The sequence below is a fragment of the Micropterus salmoides genome, unplaced genomic scaffold (genome assembly GCF_014851395.1).
Source record: "Micropterus salmoides isolate LMB-PRFRI ecotype aquatic unplaced genomic scaffold, ASM1485139v1 Ms_hic_scaffold_10, whole genome shotgun sequence".
NCBI classification, from domain to species: domain Eukaryota; kingdom Metazoa; phylum Chordata; class Actinopteri; order Centrarchiformes; family Centrarchidae; genus Micropterus; species Micropterus salmoides.
In genome coordinates, this window is record NW_024040041.1 from 4,032,628 (window position 1) to 4,057,304 (window position 24,677).

General features: G+C 41.7%; 1 protein-coding gene across 5 annotated transcripts in view; it reads left to right on the forward strand.

Moving 5' to 3' along the window:
• The window catches only part of LOC119882063 (deleted in malignant brain tumors 1 protein-like), a 227,202-nt gene that overhangs the window by 65,583 nt on the left and 136,942 nt on the right, over positions 1–24,677 (forward strand). The gene's annotated exons all lie outside the window — the stretch shown is intronic.

The window sequence follows — 24,677 nt, forward strand, 5'->3', positions numbered from 1 at the left end:
TCCTGCTTTGCGCTCACCTCAAACCGTGACATAAATCCATGACATGAGTTGCTCTTCAGGATCCTACTCTGGAATTCATCCAGAGAATTTGAGCAGGAAGTCTGCATTTTGCATTAAATAATATAAATTTAATAGGGTTGTTTTGTTTCAAATCAATACGACAATGGAATTATAAAAACATAATGATGTTTGAGGTGGTAATGCAACTTTGTGACCTTCAAATAGGCCTACATGTAATTAATTCGCATTTACATTATACTATATAAAAGTTTATATTCTCTTAAGCCTATATCATTTTATATAGGGATCAACTACCAAGCGAATGACAAAACAACGTTAAAGTTTTCTCAGTTCTACACTCATTCTACATTCTATTTTGCCTTTGTAGGGCAGGACAAATAATCAATGTATGATGTAATATGACTAGCTGGTGAGCATAATGGTGCATTTAGCTAAAGAACCAGATGGATAAATGCTGATATTGCTCCATATGAGCTGGATATGTAAACATGCTCTTCACTAACACATTTGTCATATCATCTTTATATCTCACACATTGAAACAAAACATGTGAGATATAAAGTTGATATGGCATCAACTTGTTCTGCAGCCAACAAATCCATTAATAGAGTTTTAATCACATGAAGAGGTCGTAAACTGTGCACTGTTGTCCTGGAACCCTCCTGTCTAACAGTTATGATGAAAAATCCATCCAACTCATGCTTTTCAACACACACCCCTCATGCATACACTGTGGGTGCATAATTCAATATTTAGATGCTAGGATCCACTTTTCTGACAAAAAAAGCAACATACGACAAACTGTGTCCTTTTATTTCTCTCACTTTTGCTGTCTTGTTCTTAGTTCTTTTGGGCCAGAAATGAAAGGGCCAAACACATTTTCAAATGCATTAAATTGTTGAAAAGGGGCATTTTGAAGAAGTGATACTCCTCATGACCCAGTCTTTAAAGAGGGGAGGTTTGTGTTAACGAGTTCGTATTATTTGAACAGGAACCAGTCAATCATCTATTTTCCATTTACTGGTTGGGCTGTGAACTGCTAATCTTCTTTCTTGTATGTAGCATGTAAAATAAAATATTTAAATAGTATATTTTAATATATCAGGGATGTAACTTTAAAGCCAAAAAATAAAAAATACTTTGATAGCGGTGGTGAAATAGATCTCAGTCATGACAGCACCGGTTACTCACATAATCACTTCCTCTTTGTAGATTTGCCAGCAAAATAAAAGCACGAGAAGCTTGTTTGCTGTAATGTTTTACATGGAGTTGAATTGAGAGCTTTTACTTATTTACTTTTTTACTAAACGTGATTCCCCTAAATGTCCTCTGCCTGGAGATACTGGGGAAATGCCTTTCCATGACCTGATACAGAATCCACACAGATAAATTTGTAATGATAAGATGCACTGAGATTTAAGGCTGATCCAATACAATCCAGATGTGATTTGATAATTGTTCAGTTCATAATCAGTATGATTTTTTAATAATTAGTTATTCATGAGTGAAATTCTATTTGTTTTGAGTTACTAAATTAAATGCTATAGAAAATTAGGTCTACTGCCACACCAACAATAGTAAACATGGGCATTGAGTACTTTTTTCAACCCTCTAAAGCATTTCTCAAAAAAGTTGGTTATTAGCTTGGCTTACAGGTAATTTTCAAAATGTCTGTTAATGACAGCTCATCAACCAATTGACTTTCTCTCTTAACAGAGGCTGTACGGAAGAACCAAGCTGCTAGCAGCGCATTGGACAACGAAATTAACCAGCACGCCATCCGCTGGTTCAACCTGGCCTCTGACCGTGGAGGTGGCTGCAAAGAACGTGCCATGGCCAGAGAGGCATTAACCATGGTAAATCTGTATTTACCCTCTTTTTGAAATGCTCCATTTTAGCACCTGTCTCGTTAAAGCCCCCATCCTGAAAAAGCCCAGTCTGCTCTGATTGGCTTGCGAGAAAAATATGCCACTGCTTTGCAAAGATGGTACTTAACCTTGAGTGGGGATACTCAGAAGGCGGTGGTTTAATAAAGTTGTATCTTATTTTATCTTATATTCTAATAAGCCTGCATGTGACATAGGAAGGAGAACCAAATCTGAATGGCTTGTTGAAGCACATGTTTTGTGATCTAGGCAACCCACAAAAATCTGTCTGGGTTGTCTTATTTCACAGTTTGATACCCAAATGGGGAGAGAAAGGGGAGTTTTTCATGATGTCTCCCCTCTAGGGCTGGACGTCTAATTGAAGTAATTGAAACCCAAATTCCGAGCTCTAACGGCTGTAATTTTACCATTTCAGTTATTTAGTTGTTTTATTTCCTGTTAAAATGTCCCCCAGTGTGTGTGTTTATGTACTTTCCTTAAAAAACTGTGTGTGTAGTCAGTGACTCCGCCCTGTCCTGCTCAGCTCCCAGAGTCTGGAGCACAGGGAGATGTTAGCTAGTGCTAACTGCCTTCATTTTCCAGCAGCATTTATTTATGAACACACTTTGACCCACACTGATCATTTACTGCCACACTTACAGCAACCTCGCTCACTTTCACCATCACTTTCAGCTGCTCACTCTCTCACATTTGGTCACACGCACACAACACTGTTACACGAGATTAATGCACATTGATATTAATTGATCATGTGAAATATTAGTAGCGGCACTCATTCAATGAGCAGTGGCGATATGCCAAATTTAGGGGGAGTACGTCTGTTGTGTGCACTTCAACATTATCTTATCAGTTAACATTTATTTAATCATTTTTTGACATTTGTGAGTCTAAAAAACCACCCCACCTACAATAGTTGAGCATGTTTGCGGTACAAGCCTGGTCAGTGAACTAGGAGGGCAAAAAAACCGAAATAATCATTCATTCATCATCCATAGTCTAGTCCAGCCACCTTTAAAATGACTAATCTCTGTGGATTTTATGTAATTTGTGATTGCCATTATCAGTTGAGTAATCACCCATTCTTTTATCCTTCGCAGAAATGAACACATCGGCCATCCCCCACTCTTCCACTACTGATGATTTGTTGGGTGTCATGTGAGGGTTATGGCATTCCCACTTCTCCACTTGCCTCATCAATGTTTCCCGTAAAGCCACCAAACAATGTGTATGAACATTTTACATTTTTTTCAGGGTTTCACATGACTAGTTGCAGTTGGATATTGTATTTTGGCTATAAAATCTTTGTTATTTATACCAGGGTCATGGAAAATGGTTAAAATCTAAATGGCTGGCAGTAATCATCTATCAAGACAAACTTATTGCTTGTCGCTAATTAAAACGTTATCTTGTGTCTCCTGGCTTTAGCTTTATATGTTTCTCAGGGAGAAAGAAATCTTACTTTCTTACCATCATCATTATTAATGGTACACTACACTATGCAAGACTGATAGCAATGTCAATGTATTGAGCTTTTTAACTAAGCCACACTGTTGCTATTATTAGAGTTTAATACTTCTGCATTCATTTAAAAATAACACCTGTGTCATAGGGTGTGGTTACTGTACGGTTACTAGAAACTAATTGTCACCTGCAAGTCAACTGGAGTGAAGTTTCTTGTTCCTACAGTTGTTAAAGACAGAAATGAGCTGTAAAATGTGTTATTAGATTGATTGTTAGTTTGGCAATTATCTACTTTGTTTTAAGTTTCTGTCCTCTCTTTTTATCTCAAACATTTCAAATAAAATTTAAAATGTGTATTTTAAATAAAATTTAAAATGTGTCACTCATCCGTTCTATCACTTTCTTTGTTGAAATTCTGTGTAGGACAAATAGAAACAGTCTTTGTAACAGAGTGTAACAGTAGTTTTGACTGTCCATGCTTTTTAAATTCAAAAGAAAAAAGTAATGGAGTTTAAAATGCAAGGAAAAAGAAAACGAAAGTAAAACAAGAAATCTTAGTGTACCTTAGTGATATACAAGTCACTATTTGTTATACATTATATAGACCAGCTCCTGCCATAACAAAAAATCCACATTTTTGTATATGTTTTGTGGGTATAGATCAAGGTTATGAAAGAGGCCAGAACTAATAAATGGAGCTGGAACAGTGCCAGTCCAGATGTGAAAACCGGATCCTCAACAGTATCTTAGAGACTCTGGGCCAGATCCAGTATGGAACTGGTCCAGATCTGGCCCACATTTGGGCCAAATGACTACATAATAATTGTCATCCATTCTGGAGCTGGAACAGTGCCGGCCCAGATGTGAAAACCGGATCCGCGCCGGCATTGGCCCGTTGTGCTAAAGGACACCGGCCCGGGTCCGTTTTACAGATCTGGCCCAGAACTTATGAAGGATCTGGGCCAGATCTGGGCCGCATGATTTTTGCTATCTGGGATTATGCTTCAAAATCTTATTTAGGGGTTGTACCAGAACAGGTTTACAGAAGAGCTTCGATTCAGCTACAACGGTCTGGGTATCTCTGGATAATCCGTAATTCGTCTGTAACTAAAACGAAAATACCGTTTATCTGTTTTTTGTTTCAAAACGAAAAACCAAATAACCATTTTTGGTGTCAGAATCAAAAAACGAAAAACAAATTAAAATCGGCCCCTTTTTCGTTTTTGGCGATTCATTTTATAGTTATTTCTTTTTGAACAAAGAATGAAGAGAATCTGTGAACTTCAGTCAATTCGTTTCTCGTTATAAACAAAAAACGGAAGTCATAGTGGTCTATTCCTTTTATGGAAGGGACAGTAACCGGTAAAACCTTCAAAATAAAAGTAGCCCCTGTACCATGTAGTTAGAAAGGTGATTATAGACTAAAACTAAATTAAAATAACGTTTTTAGTAGGTTATAAAACTAAACAAAATCTGGGTGTGAGAAAAAAACACTTTAGTTAACTGAAATAAAAACAATAACTAATAAAATAATAACTGTCAGGCTGTTAGGGAGAATTAAACATTTGTAAGGCCATTGGTGACCTGTAACTTCTGATTAAGACAAGTGAACTAATTTTATATGGTAAGGATAGCAGTTAGCCTACTTATTTAAGTTTATATAATTTAATTCATATTTTAGTTTCCTAACATATTTATAGGCCGCCTTGCTATGTGGTAGCTCAACCAGCAGAGGTCACTCTGCCCCCTTCTGTGTAAGAGTCCTTCTGTGGCGCCAACAGGCAATAAGGGTTTGACCTTTTGACTTATGTTTATATCAAAGAGAAGGCTGCACTGCGACCAGAGGAAGCTAATCACTGAGACTGAAGGGTGTGCAGAACTTCACCTGCCTTCCAGCTTCTCTTACTATGGCACTATAGCTGCTAAAAACTACTCTACTGTTATGTGTCAAAACTCTTCCAAAACAAATCTGTGGAGTTGTAAACGTTTTATTTTCCTTTGCAGTTTTTGCCAGTGTAAAATACTTTTGTTTGTTAAGCAGAGTAAATATTTTAATGTAGCCTGTAGCTCTCATTAGTGTGGCGGCCTACTTATGTGTGAAACCTGGTGAGCATTACTGAGAGTCAGAAAGCATCTCCTCTGGCTCTCTGGGCTTTCAAATCTTTTACTGCCTTTCTTGGGTTTAATTCTGTTTGATGAGCCACCAGGGAAAGCTGCACTGTTTGAACCCGTGTAAAGTAAAATAAAAGTGTTGAGTCATTTAGTTTTTCTCCCTGGTACTCATCTCAGGACCTCCCAGATTTTCCCCAATACCTGGAGGATGTGAGCCTGTGCAGGGTTTGAGGATAGTGATAGTATCAAGGCTGGTCCCGGTCACCTACCATCACTCTCTGTTTAAATTAATGCTGGACTGGCAGGACAAAGCAGAACACCCCTCCTTCCTCCAGCACAAAAAGGGCCCTTTCAGATATTTACATCATGCTTTATGGTAAGCCACAAAATTAATGGTTCATTTGCTTTTCTCAACAGCCCAATAAACAATACTACTATTATGTTTATGTTTAAAATTTTCACACAAACAAATTTAGGTTATTTATAGTTGTTGTATAGTTATAGAACTATTCTTATGCTTTCATTAAGTTATTTCTTTAAATGTATTGTTATTATTCTAGTTCTCATGGCTGTGCTGTGTTGTTTATTTAATTTGCTTGACTCTTTCTTCTTTTCATTCTTCCTCAGTTGTTTTCTTATGTCAGCTGTTTATTGCTGTTGTTCGGCTAGTTGTCTCTTGGTTTTGTTTTTGTTTGTTTGTCTTTTGTCTGCCTTAAGCCCCCATCCCCGTTCTCCTGCAGGTGTTGTTCTTTCTCTGTGTTGTGTTCATGGCCCACATCCCCATTTCTGCGCCCCGTCCGGACAAATCAATTCATAATTAAATAAATAATAATAAAAGGAGTATATTAATTCTGCGATGGACTGGTGACCTGTCCAGGGTGTACCCCCCCCCCCCCCCCCCCCTTCGCCACGACCCTGTACGCAAGATAAGCGGTTGACGATGGATGGATGGAGGCGTATATTAATACTCTCTTGTTAAATGTAACATGTCTGGCAAAACTTGGTTTGCAGCTCCTCAGGCTGTGGTGCAGCATTAACCATTTGGCTGATGGACAGAAGTTCATTTTGTACCATGGTAGTGACTCGTAAGGGTTTAAGTTCAAGACTAGTGACATCAAATGTTCAATTATTTAAGGTTATGTCCAAACTGGTAGAGGAAACAGAGGTCAGATATCAAGGAAATGGAGTAAATGCTGAAAGGGCTTGCTGCATAGCAGGTGAACTAAGCAACCTTCATGGCAAGTGGTCCCCTGCCATGAGTAAAGCAATTCATCAGTTTCCAATATGATGGTTCAAATTTCACTGACTGTATTTATTTTGTAAAAATGTTCTACTGTAGTGGAGGTTACTAAATTCTCTTTCACCTTGTTTAAATCTATACTTTCACTGTGCCTGCAAAGTTTTATATACATTTTCTCCATAGCACTTGGTTAATTGGTTTTATTTACTTACAATTTATTCACCTACCTTTGTCTATTTTGTACAGGTCATGGATAAAGATGCCATCAACGCAGCCATTGGATACACTATTTATTTTGTTCATGAGTTCAAGAACTGCTTCAAATGAGGAGCCACAGGACATTGGAATTGTCCTTGAAGACATCAAGGCATTACAAGATGTGGATAATGTACCATTAGCTGTTGCTATGCTGTTTCGACTGATGTGACTTTCTAGCAAAGCACTCACCCTAAAAACAGGCTCTACCATTCCAAGAGTCAGAGACTGCGCTGCCAGCTATAGACCACAAGACATTTGGATTGTTCTCAAATGCATCTTTGGTATTTTTTATACAATTTGGACTGTTATTTAACTTCTGTTATGACAGTATGAAGAGGGGTTGTTAATATTTGTGTTTTCTGCTCTGAAATATGTATATATTCCTGTTGATATTCTGTAAAAACTGTTAAAGCAAGGTGACATATGTTTTGTGAATCCATTGCAATTTATGTCAAATATTCAGTTATGAATTAAATAGCTGGAAGCTCTAGTCCTCACTTTTGTGTGGTTTGAATAATGTTCACCTCTGTTGATGCAACAGCAGTGTCTAGTTTTTGCAATTTTAATCCTGTGAAATCAGTTAAGGCACCTGCACTCCAATCCTGTTTTGGGTCAAATCGAACAAAGGTTTAATACACAACTCTGATTCTGCCATTATTGACATTGCAAATCTCTTGTATTTGTAATTGCACACAGTTTAACATGGAACTGATGTCCGCAGTACATTTGAATACAATTCCTTTGAGTAACATTACCATTAATAAATCAAATTGCAGTTACAGTTGAAAACCAGGTACCCTGGACATCTTGCAATTAAATTTATATTACAAATTAAATTGGCATTACGCTAACTGACAAAATAATCAACAGGATTCTTTCAAACAGTCTAATGTGAATAAAATATTCTCTAAATATATAGACATGGATATATAAGATTACTAAATCATACACTCAGGATCCAAACATGGTAATATAATTGTCACTTATAGGTGTGGAATGTCTTGTCAAAATACCATCATAGAATTCGAGACCTCTATAGTTTTCAATATTCAAGATTTTTGGTGTCTGGACAACCGCTCTACAACCATGTCCACATGCCTAGGCCTATAAATAAAACACAATTCTTAAGGGGATGCTTCAATTAATGGGCGATTCTCATATGGTTTTACTCATGTTTCGTTAACATAACAAAGTAAATATCATTTGAAATAATACAATCGTCCAAAAATGTTGGATGAAGACGTTATTTTTAGCAAAACAAAATCTACAAGAGCTAACCCCTCTGTTGATTGTGTTTCATTTATACAGTAGCAACAACAAAACAGGTAGTCCATGTTTGGGTGGTGTGAGAGGATAGCACAGCAGCCATTCTCCGAAAGCCCTCTGTGATGCCTGGGTGATGTGAGAATGTAGTGGGAAAGGGTGGCACAGTAGTGTCGAATCCTCATTGGCACAATCATTCAGTTATGCTGTAAGAGATTTCCAGAGAGCAAAGAGTTAAAGACATACGACTATATTGGATACAACTAAAAACGAAAAAATCTGTGTCAGACAGTTGAAAGATTTGCAGTTGAATTTCATGCCCCATTTTTCTGGGTTTCAAAATCAACAGTGTAGCTACAGGAATACCAGAGACTTGTCAAATAGACACTGAATATCTTTCGGCTTCCCTGAACTCATAAATATTTCCCTGCAAATAATCCTAATAATACTTTTTTCATTAATACATTTTTTTATCCAAAACTATTTATTCCTACAATCACATGAAATATGGACAGATATTTATTATGACACTGTACTACACCAACATATTAATGTAAGTGGGAAGAAAGACAACTGTATAGTTCAATATAGGCTGGATCATGAAGAAAGAGATATAACATACTGTCACACAAATTGAAGTAAGTAAATCATGATCTAACCCTGACAAAAATCAAATTGTAGTCAGTCACTTTGTTTGTGCCATACTTGGTAACCATTTTATAAAAGCAGAAGCTCAGTTCAAGCAGGGTTATGTGTCTATTATATCACGGTTAAGGAGCTTGTCAGCCCAACATGAACAATGCCCCTTAACTATGTAACAATTCGCCTTACACCAAAACAGCAAGGGTTACGATAAGGTTACGGGCGGATCTGATAACTGCCTAGGAGATTACAATCAGCAGCCTGCTTACCTTCGTTAAACAAGCCCTACCTAAACCAGATAATCAATTAAATTGCACCTGTATGCACTTAAAAAATATATATGTATATTAACAATATAAAATATATATATATTAACAAAAAAAGTCCATAGGATGGGACACACACACTCTCACACACACACGTACACATAAACACATACTTGGGATGAAAGATGAACCAAGTGCATTAATGCATCTTGGAAGGGCCCAAATTTGTGGTTCACTGTCTCGTCAAGCAGGACTGTGATGTCTGGATGGGCCTCAGCGAAGCGCCTCTCAGCCTGAAGACGTTCCGTGGCATCCACAAAGGGGTTCTCTACCAAAGACTGATGTTCTTGTTAGGCTGGCGTGATTTTCTTGGTCATACAAGTCAGCAGCCTGACTTGCAGTTGGAAGCTGATCCGCAGTGAGCTTCACCCTGCAGCCACCTTCTGCCAAGACATTTGGAATGCCTCTACCTGGGGAAAAGATGATTGTTTTGAGTAGGGACAACAAAAAAGGACCATTAGCTCATTACGCTCAGGCACTTATGCTCAAACACACTAACACCCCGAAGAAATGTGTTTGTGTGCTGTGGAAAAAAATTGGATAAATCCTCAAATACCTGAAACTGTATGGCTATTCCATGCGTCAACAAAACGCTGAAGTCCAGTATTGGCAATCTGACATGACAGGTTTGACAAGCAGAAACGCACAGTGTTGTCCTCCATGTTTAGCCTCTCCTGATTCACTAGATTGATGATTGCTGACTTTAGAGGATAAGTCACACCTCAGGCCACACACGTTCAATTCTGTGGTTCTGAAATAAATAATAAAGACAAAAAATAGTTAAATAATATACACTCTGTGAATACTATTGAGGTTGATAATGACTACCAGCTATATACAGCATGTTAGCCTCGAAAACCCAGCTGTATTCTAACATCGACTTAGCTCTCCTCATTAGCTAGTGTGGTGACTGAACACTGATGCGGCGATTGATGTGTAGAGAAGAAACTCCGCTTGACACTGTTCTTGATCATAATAGTTTATTAATCAAAGAGTTCAGCATCAATTACAAGCTCTGCAGCAGCTTGGAGAGTGACCCAGCCCGAAGGCCACTCCGTTTCTCTGTACATCCAACATGGCTTATATAGAGTGTGTGTCTTTAGGTCTCTGGTATCAGAGAAGGGTCTGAGTCTGCAAAATAAAATCCACAGTCTGCAAAATAAAATCCACAGAAGGGTACATACGATCTTTAGGTAGCAAAACAAGAGTTAGAGGTCAAATTCTATGACCTCAGGTTCAGTCCCTACATAACCACCACTCAATACTCTTCCCAAAGGTCCCTGACCATCTGTCTTGCTTCTACAGTGCTATTTTGAACTGTTATAAGTCAAATGCATATTTTGGATACTACACTAGGCTCCTTACATGCTTGCTAATTATTTTTTTGAATTGGGTTTACGACATTGACAGCGTTGTGTTGGACAGATGTGTGCAGCTGTGTTCGTGATGGAGTGTAAGAGAGAGCGAGAGAGAGAGGTACAAGCGAGAGGATGTGCTGGACGAATGCGCCACGCTGCTCTGCAGTCAAATACGATTTTAAATAGGCCTGGGGAAAAAGAGAAAATCAATATGTGGTGGTCAGCGTTGGTATCGTGGCGGGCCACCACAAATAAATGAACGTATGGGAAACACTGACATGCATTTTGATCTATTTTGTGATTTCCATTATTTGTCCATATCAGACTGTGGAGCTTGAAAGTTGAAATTGGCAGATTTGTCCAACTTGACCAAAACAGCACTATTTAAAACTTTATTGATGATGACACCAGCCATTGTTACATTGTAACATCTGGAACCCGTCCAGCATGCATTCCTTAGGATATTTCTACTGTCCAATGATTTGAACATATCTGAGTATGATATTAATTTAGCTTTCAATCTATTTTGAATATGCATATGAGATGTCAAAATAAATGAGGCAAGAAATACAGTTTGATGTATAGAAAGAAAAACACATACCTTTGTTGACTGTTCTGTAAATATGGTGGCCTTTCTTGGTCCAGTCTGTGCCCAGACAGCTTGTCTTGTACAAAGAGAGACAAGAGAAATTCTCGACCATGGTCGACTCTGACTTGATCCCATAGTCCATAGCTGAGAACTGCAGTTCTATTTAAATATTTAAATAAAATTATAATATATATATATGTTTTGCAAATTCCACAATCTAGTTAAGTATCATTTGCCTGTTTCAACATTCATGGATTATGTCAGGCTGGTAACATTGGTAGGTCATTCTAATAACCCTTTTCACAGTTCATTAAAATGCATAAACAGGAGAAGGGGTAAAAATGCTAACATTATATCTTACAGTTATAGACGTAGGTTAATGCTGAAATACACATTACTGAAGATTATGTCAGATTATGTACATACTCACTTGTAAACTTCATCATATATGGTGAGGTTATTTATAATTGGCATGGTGGAGTGGCCAACCAGTTTACCACTGTACCACTGTGTTTGGTGTGACTGTACCATGTCACACCAAACATGACCATCTTCTCGTTCTGGTCAATGTGCATTTTTTGACCCATGTATGCCGCATGGTAGGGCACGGGATTCAGGTTTCTTAATCCCTAAAACGGATAAATAGATGGATGGAACACTGATAAGACATGTATGGTTGTGTGACATAAACAAGCAGTTCACATAAAACACAATTCAGCCTATTTTTTACTTACATGAGATGTTATCTAGCCATCAAAATACTTTCTGCAGGGTCTGATGAGGTTGCTAAATATTTCTGCTCACTCTGATACAATTATTTACAATGGGATACTTAAAAGTCATATAAACAAAACATGACTGCAAACCTGATTCCAAATATATTTGGACCCATTTCATAAATATATTTTCACCTAATATCTATTTTGATGTGATTTTCAGAAGCCAAAATATATATAATATTATTTTAGGCTAAATAACATTCTGGGTAACCTAAAAAAGAGCCTGTCTTTTGCGCCCCTTAAAATAGAAATTAATTAAATTGATATTTAGCATACAACCTACAAATGATATAATGGACATCGTGTTGAAGAAGTCCTGGATTCCTAACACATTTTTACTTTACTGTCTAGCACAAACATACACAGAAATTATACACAGAGTGACAGAGAAAGAAATGTCATCAAGGAAAAATTTTTAAATAAACCACAGGATTTCACAATTAAGAGGTGTAAGGCATGAGGAATTTCTGTGAAAACATTCTTGAGTGCGTGCCCAGTGGTATGGCGGCTGGACAACACGTAGTGCAGCTGCAACACGTAAATGTAGGTAAATTTTGCGTGTTATATACCCTTTATCTTAACTCACCTCTTGAACAGCTTGCACTACTGCAGCTTCTAGCTGAGTGTTGGACACTACTTCTTTCTGCTTTAGATTATATCTGAGACAGAATTTTTTTATATTACGTATGGAACCACCCTTTTCCAAGCCCATGGAGATGAGGGTAGAAGAAATTTCCTCATACGTGCTTCCTTGCAGCCTCATGTCTTTTATTGTCTCCAAATAACTTTCAAGTGCCATGTTGTGAGCAGCAGATGTCCTTGTTTTGTACCCTGAAATAAGGAAAAGTAAAAATAAATAACTTAGGATGAGTGGTGTTGATGCTACATACTCTACTATTTACAAAAACATTTATTCATTTTCATTCAATGGTAAGAAGTCTATCCTCACAGTCCTCTTTAACATGTACAGTTCAATTTCCTCAAACTGAGAAGAATAATTTAAAATATTTTGCAGATAAGGGTCAACAGGCAACGTGCACAGCAAAAAAAGATGTGTTCCATCAGCTCTGTTTCTATCTATTATGCCACTTTATCTCACTTGTTGGGGCAGGTCTAACAAGCCAAGCAAGTTCACGTCTTGGGATGTGAAGAACCACAGACGACACTAACAGAATCACAGGTGCACTGTCATGATGGCTTTTGCATCATGAGTCAATGATAAACTCTTGAGTACCCACTTTTGTTCTGGAAATCTCAGAACGTGGGATAGAGAAAGAAAGATTGGCGACAGGAACCTCACACAAAGCAAGGATGAGTCTGTGCCATAGACTGTATATAAAAAGGTCTGTGCATTAAAAAGCTGAAGACCCTTCGGTAAGTCACGCCCCCTTAGTTACAGTTGCTAAGGCCGACAAACTATCCAATGTGTGGGAGTTTTATCATGGCTTGCCACAATCTATTAAGTTACTGCAGTCCCTGGATAAATATTGGCTAATGTTTGGAAAAAGCATCACATAAAAAAGCAGACAGTTTTGCAAATCGACCACAGAGTAAAAGTGAACCACCTCGTTAATGTTACCTGACTAACGTTATTGAGAAAGAGGACAACGATATTAAGAATCAACACTGTTCCTGTAAAGCTGGGTAGGTCTCCATTCACTATTACAATTAAAATGTATAACAGTCGGGTTATATAATGTCACATTCAGTAGTAAGTTAGGTAGCGTTAGCTAACTAACATTACATTAGAAACAATCCACAGCCGAAATTTTTCTGGATTTGTTTTAGGTTTTGGAAAAAGAATAAATCGTACATCTCCTTTCAAACTCTCTGGGTAGCGACTGTAAAGTGCCCCAGGAACAGTGTTTGACCATATCTTGGAAAAATACAAGAAAAAGCTAGAACACGACTCATTTTGCATTAGAGTCAATGGAGAATGTCTCGGGTAACCCTTGATCCCCGAGAAGGAGAACGAGACACTGCGTCGGTGACGACACTATGGGAACGCCTCTGGGCGTGGCAGGGCTGAAATCATGAATGAAACTAATCCAATCCTATTGCTGTTGCTAGAACGATAGCGTATGACGGCGTAACTGGAGGCATATAAGCACGCCGGCACACCGGACACATTAGCTCTTTGCTATGAAGCAAGGCACTCCAGGCGGGGCGAGGTGTGGCCGACCGACGCAGTGTCTCGTTCCCCTTCTTGGGGAACAAGGGTTACATACATAACCCGAGACGTTCCCCTTCGAGGGAACTCGAACTGCGTCGGTGACGACACTATGGGAACGAGAATACCCACTATTCCACGCCGAAGCCTCCGCCTGCCCCCCCAGCATGCAAAAACCTGTAGGCATGCGTAGGAGAAGAGCGCACGGGTGCCGGGTGCAGAAGGAAGGTCCAGACTGTAAAACTGGAGGAAAGTGTGAGGAGTGGCACCAGCCAGCTGCCTCACACAACTCCTGGAGTGAAGCCCCTACGAGGAGGGCCCTAGAGGCCGCCATGCCTCGAGTAGAGTGCGCCCTTACGGCCATAGGTGAAGGTAACCCACGCACCTGATAGGCCAGGGAAATAGTCAGAACAATCCAGTTGCTGATCATGTGTTTAGAAGCGGGGAGCCCAGCCTTGGGGGACCTGAAACACAACAGCAACTGGTCTGCTTTCCTCCACCGGGAGGACCTCAGAGTTTAAATACTCAGTGCTCTGAGTGGGCAGAGCAGATGAAGTCTCCCGTCCTCCGCCGTCACATGAGGTGGGGGATGAAACACCTGCAGCACCGTAGACCCTGCCAACCTGGACGGAACCTTAGGGACATAGCCCGGACAGGGGTGCAGGATGGCTTTGACCCTCCCTTGGGCAAACTCCAGGTATTGCGGAGACACCGAAAGTGCCTGGAGATCCCCCACACTCCTCAGAGAGGTAATAGCGAGGAGAAAGGTCATCTGAAGGGTCAGGTGCTTGGCCTCAGCCGACTCCAGGGGTTCGAAGGGGGCCTCAGCCAGCGCTTCGAGAACCACAGCTAGGTCCCAAGTGGGAACCCTGGAACAAGTCACGGGTCTCATCCTCCGGGCTCCACGGAGGAAGCGCGTGACCAGTGGAAGCCTCCCCAGAGGCCCATCCCTCAGAGGGGTGTGGAACGCTGCCACGGCAGCCACATACACCTTGAGTGTGGATGGGAAAAGGCCAGCAGAGAAACAGTCCTGGAGGAACTCCAGTACCATAGTCACCGGGCAGGTATCTGGGTCCACCGCCCGTTCTCTACACTAGGTGGCAAAAACATTCCACTTCAGGCCGCACGTCCTTCTCATGGACGGGGCTCTGAAGCTGAGCAGCATCTCGACTGTCCCCGCCGTCAGGCCTGCCTCCAGGAACTGGGCCCCCTCAGGGGCCAGACCCACAGTCTCCACAGGGCGGGGCAAGGGTGAAAGACCTGGCCCTCCGCCTGAGACAGCAGGTCCCTCCTCAGGGGGACCTGCCATGGCGGGCCCTCGAGGAGCGATATTATGTCCAAGAACCACACTCGGGCCGGCCAAAACAGGGCTACCAGCAGTAGACTGACACCGTCCTGACGGACCCGCTCCAGAACCCCGGGAGCAGAGCGACTGGGGGAAAAGCATACAGGCGCAGCCTTGGCCATGTCTGCACCATGGCACCAAGGCGAACCTCAGGAATTCCTGTGAGAGGGACGGATGGAGATGTGGATATATGCGTCTCGCAGATCTATCGTGACAAACCAATCCTCGGATTGGATGTGACTCATGATGGCGGGGATGGTGAGCATCCTTAACCTGAATCTCCTCAGAGATTGGTTCAGGGACCGCAGATCTAAAATAGGACGCAATCCTCCGTCCTTCTTGGGAACTATGAAGTACCGGCTGTAGAACCCGGACTCCCTGACTGGTGGGGAAATGAGTTCCATGGCCCCTCTCCAGCAGAGAGCGAACTTCTTGTCCCAACACCTGGCTCTGCCCGATGTGCACCGCAGTCCAGACCACCCCGTTGAATTTCTGCGGGGGGTGGCTCCGGAAATGCAGCCTGTAGCCATCCGCTACGGTGCGCAGGACCCATGGGGGAAATGTTTGCAAGGCTCCGCCATGCTTCTACAACCTCGGGGCTGGTGGCCGGTGTTATGCGTAGGTCCCCGGTGGCACCCTGAAGCGGAGGATCGCCAGGGAAAACTCGCCGGCGACCCACGGTGTGCGAGCCTGATCGTTTCCAGCTGCAACCCCTCGAGGCGGTCAGACTGGTGAGAGCTCGCTGGCGGTTAGCGTGTCCTGAGTGCCAAGACGGCGGGAAAAACAGCACCTGTTGTCTGAGCCGCCACGAGGGAGGGGACCTCAGTCAGCCTCTCGGGGGGCTGTGGGCGAGAGAGAGGGGCACATCCAGGAGAAAAGCCTTCTCCTTCCCCTGGATGCCCGAGAGGTTGAGCCACAGATGGCGCTCCATAGCCACCAATGCTCCTATGGAGCAGCCAATGCTTGGTACCACGGAGCGTTTAAGTCCATAGCTCTACAGAGCTCAGTCAGGTCCTCCTCAGAGGGACCTCCCCCTAGGTCATAGTCTTGAGAAGATCGGCCTGGTACGCCTGCAAGATGTGCAGGCTTGCACCAGCTCGACCCGCTGCCACGTAGGCCTTGCCCACCAACGCAGCTTGGTGGGGAGGGCCGACATCTGAAGGAATGAAGCGACGGTGGGTGAAAGATAGCTCGCGAGCGCTTCTTCCCCCGAAGGCATCGTTCCGTAGCCATGCTGCTTAGTTTCTGTCACGCTGCTGAAGTCCAGCACAGTCAGCCGTGCAGAGCAGCATTTATTTTTTATTTTTTGGTCTGTTCCATGATTTATATAGCTCATTGTGCAAATCAGGAAAGAACGCGGGGGTGGCGCTCAGGCTGCAGAAAGCTCATAGAGGTTACTGCCGGCCCGCGGTTCCTGCCCCGCATCTCGTAGCTGGGTGCGGTCTGATGACGTCAGCCCGGCTCCCGGAAATCATCCTCCATGATGCTACGCACGTCTAGCTCCTCAGAATCAGACTGTGCAAGCCTGTCCAAACTCATACCTCGGGCGAGAGAAGCCGAGAAGCGGACTATCGAACCGGCCGTCGAGCCACGGGGAGAGCGCATCCGGCCGTCTTCGGAAAAGAGAGCCGCACGGGACCTCAGCACCCTCAGGGGCAGGGCCTTGCAATGGCCGCAAGCAGCCCCCTCGCCTGGGCATGCGGCATCCCCAGACAGGAAACACACAGGGCATGAGTGTCCCCAGCTGTGATGTAGCACGGCATGGAAAGACACACTGCCTGAACTGCTCACCAGCCATCTCTTCTGCTTCTCCTTACAGGTAATTTCTTCTTGTGGTAGCTTTCTTCTGAGTAGTCTCAAACATGCCAGAGTGCCTGCTGAATGGAAAAAAGCTAATGTGTCTGGTGTGCCGGCGTGCTTATATACGCCACCAGTTACGCCAATAGGATTGGAGGAGTTTGATTCATGATTTCAGCCCTGCCACACCCAGAGGCGTTCCCATAGTGTCGTCACCGACGCAGTTCGAGTTCCCTCGAAGGGGAACCCTGTGGTGACCCCATGCTGCCGCAGCGTTATTGGATGCCGAAGCTGCATTCAACAATGGCTATTTAATGAGTCGAGCTGCCCGAAATGTAGGGACAGCAGTTTTTCTGATGTTCATTTTGAAATGACAGGGATGGGGGATGTCATTAACATTTTAAGGGACACAATTCGGGATTAAGTTTTGAAATTACTTTATGTTTTGATTTTGTTCATATTTATTTAGAAACTGGTATCCTCTTTTAAGTAATGTTCGGCTATTTGTATTTCTACCAGTTTTGGAGTGGGGATTGATTTGATTAAAAATTGTTTGTGATAATACATGTTGGGACGAAAGGTACTGGATTAAGTTTATGTTCATGTTTATTTGGTTTGTTATATATCCGTTCTTTGTTAAAATGTGACTTTGATGGCCACATGAAATAACCAAAAGAAAGTTTGTTCAGTTTGATAACAAGGCTGTTTTTAATAGATGATCAGATGTCACTGTTCAACCTCCCGTTTGTAGGCCGACTCATCACCGTCCCGGATGAGGCCGATGACCGTTGTGTCGTCAGCGAACTTCAGGAGTCTGACGATGGGTCTCCTGAGGTGCAGTCGTTGGTGTAGAGGGAGAAGAGCAGTGGGGAGAGCACACACCCCTGGGGGGCGCCAGTGCTGATAGTCCGGGTGCTGGATGTGATGTTTCCCAGCCTCACCTGCTGACTCCTGTCAGTCAGGAAGTCTGTGATCCACTGACCGGGGGAGGCTGGCACAGTGAGCTGGGTGAGTTTGGTGCTGAGGATGTCCGGGATGATGGTGTTGAACGCTGAGCTGAATTCCACGAACAGGATCCTTGCATATGTCCCTGGATAGCTGAAGTGTTGCAGGATGTGACCCAAATTGACTGAATCATCCTGTTGGCAAACTGCAAGGGGTCAACAGATTTTTAAGCTTTAACATACTGATTTTGCCACATGCACACACAACACCACATGTAAAAAAAGATTGGTGAACATTATTTATTATCCATAACTTCAGTAAAACAGTAAAAGGGGAATGTGTTGCTCTAAATCTACCACTGCTCTAACCACAACCTGGAGGAGGAACTAGTATAAATGACTATTATATATAATATAACCTTAACATTTACAGTAGGTTTTATTCTTCGCTCACCCACAATGCTTGTAAATCAAGTGTGCAAGTGAAAGACTTGCAATGCAGAGCCCTGCTCTGCTGTACATGATATACAGTGGGTACGGAAAGTATTCAGACCCCTTTAAATTTTTCACTCTTTGTTTCATTGCAGCCATTTTCCAAAAATCAAAAAAGTTCATTTTATTTCTCAGTAATGTACACTCAGCACCCCATCTTGACAGAAAAAAACAGAAATGTAGAAATTTTTGCAAATTTATTAAAAAAGAAAAACTGAAATATCACATGGTCATAAGTATTCAGACCCTTTGCCGTGACACTCATATTTAACTCAGGTGCTGTCTATTTCTTCTGATCATCCTTGAGATGGTTCTACACCTTCATTTGAGTCCAGCTGTGTTTGATTATACGATTGGACTTGATTAGGAAAGCCACACACCTGTCTATATAAGACCTTACAGCTCACAGTGCATGTCAGAGCAAATGAGAATCATGAGGTCAAAGGAACTGCCTGAAGAGCTCAGAGACAGAATTGTGGCAAGGCACAGATCTGGCCAAGGTTACAAAAAAATTTCTGCTGCACTTAAGGTTCCTAAGAGCACAGTGGCCTCCATAATCCTCAAATGGAAGACGTTTGGGACGACCAGAACCCTTCCTAGAGCTGGCCGTCCGGCCAAACTGAGCTATCGGGGGAGAAGAGCCTTGGTGAGAGAGGTAAAGAAGAACCCAAAGGTCACTGTGGCTGAGCTCCAGAGATGCAGTCGGGAGATGGGAGAAAGTTGTAGTAAGTCAACATCACTGCAGCAATCCACCAGTCGGGGCTTTATGGCAGAGTGGCCCGACGGAAACCTCTCCTCAGTGCAAGACACATGAAAGCCTGCATGGAGTTTGCTAAAAAACACCTGAAGGACTCCAAGATGGTGATAAATAAGATCCTCTGGTCTGATGAGACCAAGATAGAACTTTTTGGCCTTAATTCTAAGCGGTATGTGTGGAGAAAACCAGGCACTGCTCATCACCTGTCCAATACAGTCTCAACAGTGAAGCATGGTGGTGGCAGCATCATGCTGTGGGGGTGTTTTTCAGCTGCAGGGACAGGACGACCGGTTGCAATCGAGGGAAAGATGAATGCGGCCAAGTACAGGGATATCCTGGACGAAAACCTTTTCCAGAGTGCTCTGGACCTCAGACTGGGCCGAAGGTTTACCTTCCAACAAGACAATGACCCTAAGCACACCGCTAAAATAAGGAGTGGCTTCACAACAACTCCGTGGCTGTTCTTGAATGGCCCAGCCAGAGCCCTGACTTAAACCCAATTGAGCATCTCTGGAGAGACCTGAAAATGGCTGTCCACCAACGTTTACCATCCAACCTGACAGAACTGGAGAGGATCTGCAAGGAGGAATGGCAGAGGATACCCAAATCCAGATGTGAAAAACTTGTTGCATCTTTCCCAAAACAACTCATGGCTGTATTAGATCAAAAGGGTGCTTCTACTAAATACTGAGCAAAGGGTCTGAATACTTATGACCATGTGATATTTCAGTTTTTCTTTTTTAATAAATTTGCAAAAATTTCTACATTCCTGTTTTTTTCTGTCAAGATGGGGTGCTGAGTGTACATTACTGAGAAATAAAATGAACTTTTTTGATTTTTGGAAAATGGCTGCAATGAAACAGAGTGAAAAATTTAAAGGGGTCTGAATACTTTCCGTACCCACTGTAAATATGTATTAAAAGACATAAGTTGACATCATCCAAATTGACAAAAACAGTGGCACAATTACAAGCTGTGCTTTACCATAAAATTACAATTGAAATATCTGAAGGAGGCAGGAGTGGTGTTCTCTTTTGTCTTTACAGTCCAGCATTTATTTGAAGAGAGTGACGGTAGGTGACTTGAACCATCCTTACTACCCTCACAGGCTCACATCCTCCTGGTATTGGGGAAAATCTGTGAGGCCCTGAGATGTGTACCAGGGAGAAAAACTAAATGAACTTTACTTTTATTTTACACAAGTATGAACAGTACAGACCACCTTTCCCTGGTGGTACAACAAACAGAATTAAACCCAAAAAAAATCATTAAAAGATTTGAAGTCCCAGAGCTAGAGATCATTTCCGACATAATGAGAATTCTAGATTAAATATATTGAATCTACTTAGTGTAACGGGTGTGTGAAGGATGACTCTTGAGATGACTTCTTTTCCACAATTTATTGGCTCGCACATCTGCAGAACACAATGGACACATCAATTGCCCCCTGGCCTCCTCTTAAATTACCTCTGCTTCCTAAACATACAAAAATATAGCGTTTACTCAAGTGACAAGACGCTGAAAATGCCGACAAGCTACATAGGTAACATGACACGGCCCGCCTGCCGTGGTAAAACTGGCGCTAGAAAGTTAAAATGAAAACACTGAAAACGTATTTTAATGGTCACACTAACACAAAACTGCTACGTGACATAACCATATTGACATTGCACCATTTGTGTTTAAAGTTTTAACGTAAATGGTTCAATTTCCAAAGAAAACAATACATAAACCCAGCAGAACTTTTCCAAACAACTTACCCTCAGCGGTGCAAAACGCGACTGAGGGAGACGAGCACTACGGAAGCTTAGGAGGTACAAGAGGGGTAGTGTGCAGCTAAGGACATTTCCACAGGAAGAAAAAAAAAAATTAGCAAAAATAAATATAAATAACTCAATGAGAAAATTCACAAACATTCAATAAAATCATTAAATGATAAATAAAATCCACAGATGCACATTTGGAAATAAGAATTATTAAAGTGCATTTTTAACTCAGTTACATTAACATAAATATAATACTGGTAAAAATTACAAAGTAAAATAAAAATTATACAACTACACAGATTTGTTTTGGAAGGGTTTAGTTTTGTGGTGTCCGAACAATAATGCTGCGATTATGTGTTAAGAAATCCGCTTGACACTGTTGTCTGCAGCAGCTTGGAGAGTGACCCAGCCCGATGGCCACTCTGTCTCTCTGTACATCAAACACAGCTTATATAGGACATGTTTAGGTATCTGCTAAATACCATATAAGGGTCTGAGTCTGCAAACTAAGGCACCAATCCATATAAGAGCAAAGTTCTATAGGATAAGTGTAGACATCTTGTTAGACACCAGATAAGGGTCAGAGCCTCCACGTAATCACTGACCTCTGCTCTCCCCTTAAAAGGTCACTAATCCTCTATCCAGCTGCTACAGTGCTATGTTAAACTGTTATTAAACTGCCACTCCGATGTCCTGACTCCAACACCCACAGTGGTGCGCCACCACCTAAAGACAGCAAAGACACACACACAGTGAAGGGAAGAGGGGCTCCCACAGCCCACCATCTGGCAGAACACTACAAAAAGAGGGAAAAGGGCTGAGGGAAGTCACGCAGCCCAAAAACAAGCACATTCCCCCCCTTAGCAGAACCTAGCAGTTGACAAAGACATTCACAGGGCACATCCACCTGTAACAGAGTCTCATGAAAATAATCCCCATTTAAAATCAGGAAACAGAAATCAGCACTTGATCAGGCAGCAAAACAGCAGCGGCTATACAACTCTCAACTAACGCAGTAAATCTTCCACCTAGCTCTGACTCCACCTCATTCAAAGAGCAGACGTTTAAGGCAAGCAGGGTATCAACCTCCACGGCCATCTCTGGTGAACTCTAGCAGAACAGGCCATGCAGTCTACAGGGTCTTGGCGACAGGTGGCTTAGAATGCCTGTAATAAAAACTATTTAAAAAGCGCTCACAAAGGTTGGATGGCATACCATCCAAAATCCTAACCTGCTCCCTGGCCTCACTGCAACACAACGCATCAAGAGAGATCCTGAGTGCTCCCTGAACATCAACTCTTAATGAGGTGATTGTCTCCAGGTGTGTGCCGCTACTGGAGAGGCAGGGTGGAGCTTACCTGAGAGGGTGAAACTAGATTGTGGCATTACTAGGCCGAAAGCCTACCATCTGAACAAGACAATGGATAACCACACAGGCTAACTAATTCACTGATATACAAGCTTACATTTAAACAGCTCGCCTTGTTGTCAAACTCAAACCATCGTTAATATTTAGTTTTATCAGAGTTATTAAGCAGCTAGCTATCAATACACAAACACGGTAGTTTTTTGTTTGTCTTTTTACTAAAGGGGACCAGGGTCAAACTCCCTAAACACATGAGAAAGTCTGAGCACATTGTTCAGTCTTCTCCAGAGCAGCCTTTACTGCCAGTTAACAATCTGAGGGGTCATCAGTGAGATGAACACCAAGCTTTATTTGGACATTAAGCCATTAATTCAGAAGAAAAACCTTCTGATATTACCTCTGTCACATCACAGAATACCAACAGCTACTTCTAATGACATTTTGCATTAAATATTTATTCTACTCAACCAACATAATAAGTATATTACACTGGAGAAAATGGAAAGGAAAATAAAAAGTATTCAACTTCAAGTATATTTAAAATATAGATATATAATTGGGTGTTAAACTGATTACAATGATCTTGATTTTACAGTATCGACGGCGTAGATATTAGTAGATGCAGTTTCCTTGCAAAAAGTTACAGCGGGTCTGGATCCAGCTTTTAAAAAGTAACTTAACACGGATGACCAAGAAATCAACTCCTTGGTCAGTTATCACATCATCAGACTATCGCAAAATAAATGTTTGCTTTACGAGGGAAAATATATAACTAGTCGTCTTGTTTAGACATTCAGTGGAATGAATAAGAAGTTCGATAACAGTAGGCCTAATATTAACGTTACAGAAGAATAAAAGCCTTTATTTTGACAGATAAGCAAAGTGCTAGTTTGCTCTGCAAAAAACTCGTTCATAAAACAACAATACTAAAACGTTTGATTAAACAATCCACATGTTATATTTTTCATTTACTTTGGTGAAGTCGAAGGTCCACTTCACCGCTGAATGCACACGCGGTCACGCAACCGGGGAACACTTTCTGTCCCCGAGTAACGTCACTGAGCTTTTGCTCCAGAGTCGAAAAACTCGGCGATTTTATTCACGTCACTATTTTTACTAGGTATATTCCCCTGATTTTAATCTCTGTAAACTAACTCTTACATCATTGTCACATTAGTATTGCAATGCAGTCAAACTTAAAGTAATGTAATTTTAAGCTAGGTGGGAAAAGGCGCCAGTTCACGAAATCAATTCTGACAAGAAACTCTGTGCCACTGAAAAAAAATTAAACTTACAAAGCTTACTAACTAACTAACGTTCTTATAGCCAAAATTGACAGATTAAAAGAAAATGATTGGTGATTAAGGGATGTTCTGGATGGTGTATAATATGTATGATAAACATGGGCCAATGCCACTCAACCCCTTATGGCCAGAAACACTACACAGTAGATATTTTAATTGACCTTTATTATATGGCCACCAAAACAGCTTAGCTAGGAGGTCCCTCACAACAGCCAAGCCATCTGTGGTCCAGAACAGGTAAGTAGGTAATTGCCTGTCATGTATAAAGCAAGTTTGCTCCAAAAACACCAAAAGACAAAACAAAAATTTATAACTGCTTTACTTTAACCAAGCAGTCTAGGAAATCAAAACAGGACTTGCCTTGGTGGCTACCTCAACCGCACTGCCAATGATGGCTGCCAGATAGGACACTTGTGTTTTGGCATTTGTCTGACAGCTGCACTGTCATGGCGCAAAGTTCCAAAAGAAGTTCTGTTTGCAATGCCTGCGTCTCATGGAAACTAAATTGAGTGATCTTTAGAGGGCCAGTGTGGATGATACAACTTTCAAATTTGGTCATGGAGCTCTTGAGCGTTAGATGTTGAATTAGATACACAATCTCACAACCTGCTTTTATCTAAGTTCAACTGTCGCAGTATCATTGTGACATTTGAGAGATTTTGACAACCGTTGATATGATCTTGAAGTTAATAATGAGCCCTGAACCAATGTGCAATGTGTATTGTTGTGCTGTCTTCAAAAGTTTTGGGTTGCTGCTTAAAATCACATTGTTTTCAAGTTTATATCCACTCTATTAATTTT